Below are 5,421 nucleotides of genomic sequence, written 5' to 3' on the forward strand. Positions count from 1 at the left end.
CCCCCCCTGATTATCGTAAGGTGTGTGTGGGCACCTTTATAGGGATATAGGTCTGTAGGACTCTGGCAAAAGTGGGTCTCTCTTTCTCTTTCTTCTGCAGTACTACGTTTGCTGCTTTATATATAGATTCAGGTAATCTTCCTGTTTTTTAAGGCCTCTTCAAAGATTTGCAATAGAGCAGGCATCAAAATAGAACCATATTTCTCCTATACTTCTATCGGAAGGCCATCTAGGCCAGGAGCTTTCCCAGTTGCAAAGCTAGCCACTGCTAATTCCAGCTCTTTCAGGGTAAGGGGTGCCTTTAAAATATCTTTATCTACCTGGGATATTGGATTATATGATATGCTATTTACAAATCGCATAAGATCCTCCCTTGTATGTGATGCCTTAGAAGTGTACAACGTTTCAAAAAACTGTCTGAAAATTGAAAGAATTTTATCAGACTGAGTATAAACCTAATCATTAGGATCTTTTAACGCATTCAGATACGGAACAGGGTCCTGTGACCTCAAAAATTGTGCCATCAGTCTTCCAGTTATCTACCCCTCCTCCTAACTTACTGATTACTGAAGAATACATTTTTTAGCTTTTTTCCATTCAATGTAGCTTAACTGTTTTTGAGCGCCTGACCATGCACTACAGGTTTTTTCATTTGAGTTTAGTATAAATTGAGTTTTCAACCCAATCACTTCTTTGTGCACTTCTTCCTCCTCCTTACCCTACTAATCTGTTCAAAAAAAAACACTTGTATACACTTTAAGAGTCTCCTATAATCCCTTGTGACGCAGAATATGCACTTGTGCTCAAAAATATTTATATCTCCCTTTCTAATGTAACCTGTTCTGGAATCCACAAAGAGGTGTGGGGTTTAGTAAGGTGTCACAACCGATGCACATGTAATATCAAAAAGATAATTTAATCAACATATAGTTTAACCTGTTCTGGCAAGAACTAGAAAACCAGCCAGCGTTTAATTTCCATGGCAACTTGTGAAAATATCCCCCATTTTCGATTATAGTAAGTATTGGTGAATCTAGGTTGTATCTCAACCGACTTGATCAGTGGCAACAAATCTACTAGTTTTATAACCATATCTATCCTAGGTAACGTATCATGTGTCTTAGAAAACATGTAAATTGATATTCCAATTTCTTCACAGAAATTATAAAAAGGAGTGACTTCAGTGGAGCCTTGGTACCTAGTTACAAGGAATTTTTTTTTTCCAGAATAAGTTTTTATTTGTGTCATTTCACATACAATTCCATAAATTACAGAATGATATCATTAACCTCTACATATATGGCTATTTCATGTCTAAAATTTCTTAATTTATTCTTAATTACAGGTGAAAAATATATCATAACAGATGAAAAATACTAGTACTTGTGACTAAATAATAAACCAACCTTTCACCATTACTTGTTTAGCCATAAAGAGAGAGGGCAAAGAGCATTATACTGTCTGAAATGCCACTCAATTACGGCCCCCTACCTTTTCTCTTCCCCTGTTTATTCATAAAAAAAAACAAAAAAACAAAAACAAAACGACAACAAAAAAAAACAAAAAAAAAGAAATTGCACAAGAAAGGGAAAAGAGGAAAGATGCTATTCCTAATTTTTTCTCTTTTTTTTAGAATTTATCAAGTGACACATTCATATAATTATTAAAATCCCCCATCACTATAATAGGAATAGGTAATTTGTCCTTAACAAAAGTTATCATTTTCCGGAGGACCTCATTAGAATGAGAAGGAGGAACGTTTACGAACACACATTCCAATTCATAAATTCTACAGTGCAAAAACACATATCTACCCTCTTTGTCGCAGAGGACTTGTAAACAGGAGAAATCTATACCTTTTTATAGACCAATACTTAAACCCCTCTGGAATATGCAGAATAGCAGGCACGGCTGTATATTGCATACATTTACACTTGAACCACCTCACATTATCACCCACAATATGAGCTTCTTGCAAACATATTACTGAATGCTTGTGGGTCATAATATAGGAGAATACTGCACACCGCTTCATTTTATTCCCCAAGCCCCTGACATTCCAAAATATTGTTTACATTTTTTGATTATTCATATATAGTTACCATCTCTAAAGTTACCTCTTACTAAGGTAGGATTATTGTCCATGCTAGGCCTATACCTCTACCCACACTAAGTCCAGTAGCATTTTTTTTTGATCCTGTGCAATCCAAAAACTCTAAAACAATACAATACTACTAGAAAAATCTATTCCCAAAGATAGACTCCACTCAGGAACTAAGCAAGGAGCTAAAGACAAACTCAACAGATCACAGTGTATTATTTTCAATATTTAACATTAAGTGTCCTCTGCCATCAAATGATATATATATGTCTTCAGAATTTCAAAGTTCTGTATGCCTATGAGGATATTTATCCAACCAGGCGAAGGCTGCTGTAGGTGGTTCAAAGAAGGTAGTCTCTCCATTATCAATTATGTGCAGTTTAGCAGGATAAAGCATAGAGTATTGTATTTTTAATTGTCGCAATTGCTTTTTCACCTCCTGAAATAGAGCCCTTCTTTTGAACTTCATGTGAAAAGTCTGGTGAAAACATCACTCTGGACCCACCCATAGATATAGCTAACCGTTCACAAACTCTACAGAGGATCATTTCCTTGTCTCTGTAGTTAGAAACTTTAATCAGAAAAGTCCTTGGAGGATTTCATGGTAGTGGGGGACATACAGGGACTCTATGCGCTCGGCCAATGATAAACATACAATAGAGACAATGTTTCTATTATCCATTTGCCAATGAAGGCCACAGGGCTTGACCCCTCAATATGCTCAGGGATGCCCACCATTCTAATATTATGCCTTGATCTATTTCTCAGCCATTTTAAGATCAGTACGAATGGGGATACTTCTGCTTTCAAGTTTACTGATTCTGTCCGTTACTTCACTGACCCTTTCTCTTTTTTTGCATATCTTGTCTGAGGAAAGAAACATCTATTCGCATAGCTTGTATTTAATCAGACAAAGAGGCCAGAGATGCATTACAAGATTGTACTGCTGACATCACATCTTTAAGAGTAGGATCTTCAGGGGTATTGAAGTTCAGCACAGCTAACTGTCCTCCAGATATCAGCAGCACCCTCCCTGCACCCCCCTCTGAATCTAAGACATTGGCTTTAAACATTGACTTATCCCCCAAACTTTGCTGCATTTTATTTACTTGAGAGGGATCCATACCTGTTGATGTTCCTCTGGCATACCTCTCTAGCCGTGCCGCCACTTCTTTTTTGCTTTTCCTTGCTACTTTTAGAGGAAGCTCAGGGAGATTGTTTGGAACCACCACTGCTGCCCCCATCTTAAATGGTGTCTTTTTTTTCTTTGTCATTTATTTTGTTTATATAGCAGCTTTTATTGCTCACCACTTCATCCATATGTCGACCTACAGGCGGTGGCGGAAATGCTAGACTCCACTCCGCCACCGCTCTGATTTTTGTGCACGCTGTAGGGTCTGCTATCATCTGTCGCAGAGAGCCTCCGGGAGGAGAATAAAGGATGTGCTCCTTCCCGCACGCGCTCAAATTGCTCTCCCTGGCCGCCCTTTAGCATACAGGGTCCACGGGGAAAACATGTTGCCTGTTACAGAAGAGAAACCGCTGGAAGAGAACGCTGAATCTCCCTCACACGTGTCCACTCCCATCCGCTTCATGGTCACACACACCCCCTGCTTATTTTTAAGTTGAATGGATATTGGGTTGTATTTGTATGGACATGTTTGTGTATGCAGAGGCGGCTCTAGACTTTGTCAGGCCTTAGGCAAAACTCAAACATGAGGCCCCCCCCCTTACACCCATAATTAAAAAATGAAAATGAAAAATGAACTATATAACTCGCATATTATAAGACCGCAACTAGGAACTCGCAGCTCCTAGATCTAAGATTTTAATTTTTTAATGCACAGATTGCATTGGTCAGCAGGAAGTAACGCACAGATTGCATTGGTCAGCAGGAAGTAACGCACAGATTGCATTGGTCAGCAGGAAGTAACGCACAGATTGCATTGGTCAGCAGGAAGTAACGCACAGATTGCATCAATCAGATGGAGGTAACACAGATTGTAAGAAAGAGCTAAATGTATAAATATCATAATATATAGTGATTTAGTGTAGATCCCTGTCAGATTGCAACTGACTAAATCATATTATTGTGTCTATTGTATCCTCTATAAGCTGCTTTCAGGAAACAATTGACTGAAGGAATCCATACTGAGGGCATGGTTAATAACACACAAATCAATTACTCAATATACAGTAAAACATGCTGGACATGACATCACTATTAGGTTTTCCAGTGTAGACAATACCTTCCTTGCCCTCCAGTGCCAGCTTCTCCTTGTCTCCTTCAGAGTCCTGTGCCACTGCTGGCTAGCTGCAGGGGCGGCGGCATGAGTGGAGCCTCTATGCATGTCCCATCACTCCAGACGGGCTCTCTCCTCTCTCTCCCTCTGCAGGGGCTGCGGCCTGGACGGCAAGAAATGGCAAGTGGCGTTCCATCAGTACTAGAGGGAAGCCGCGGTCCTTCAGGCAGTGCCCAAATACTCAGTCCGCCCCTGGGAGATGGCAGCAATTTCTCTGGATCCACTACTGTCAGATGAGGTAAAGCTGTAGAGGCGAGTTAGGCAGCTGCGAGGCCCTCCGTGAGCGCGAGGCCTTAGGCGACCGCCTAACTCGCCTAATTAGAGAGCCGCCTCTGTGTGTATGGAATCTGTTTTGTGGGTGCAACTTAAAAGCCAGAATTTGTGTCGATTTAATGCAAAGTCAAAAATCCTGTTGTTTCTGTGCTTTTAACCTGTGATTTTTTTTATGTTGGTGACAGGATTGCTTTAGGTGTGGCCATTAGTATATTCCACACATTTTAAAGAACTGCTAGATTTTTGTTTATTAGCCCTTGCAGTGAGGCTTCCCCTGCACTACAAGGGTTAAGTGCTAGTTTGTGTCTAGGTGCTAAAATAACAAAGCTCTACTCACCCAAGGCTCAAAGCTGGCCTGTCATCTCCTCCGCAGCACGTTGGAATGTTCCTCAGCGTCCTCACATCTATGCACAGTGTATAGACATGATGATTTACTGGACCTTAGACTGCTGCAGAGTAGGGGGGAGAGACATTCCAGGGACCAGTCTTAAGAAGTGGGTGAGTATATCTTCTTTTTTTTTTACCTAGCCACAAACAGGCAGCTAGCCTCACTGCAAGGATTAATAAAAATAAATTCCTGGAGTTCTGCTTTAAAGACAAAGCTATACTGGCTGAACAATTTTTAGTGCCTAAATTGATTACTTAATGTTTAACCCTATGAATTTATAATGCAGTTTGAGACATTTAAATAATGGATTTTAAAAGTATTTATCATTTTTCTCCTCCCCACCCCCCCCTCCCCCC

General features: G+C 40.1%; 1 protein-coding gene across 1 annotated transcript in view; it reads left to right on the plus strand.

The window, feature by feature from the left end:
• CACTIN (cactin, spliceosome C complex subunit) overlaps window positions 1–5,421 on the plus strand; it is a 143,306-nt gene that overhangs the window by 38,496 nt on the left and 99,389 nt on the right. The window lies entirely within an intron of this gene.

Source organism: Nanorana parkeri, unplaced genomic scaffold, assembly GCF_000935625.1.
Source record: "Nanorana parkeri isolate BGI_ZX_2015 unplaced genomic scaffold, ASM93562v1 scaffold1538, whole genome shotgun sequence".
Taxonomy (NCBI): domain Eukaryota; kingdom Metazoa; phylum Chordata; class Amphibia; order Anura; family Dicroglossidae; genus Nanorana; species Nanorana parkeri.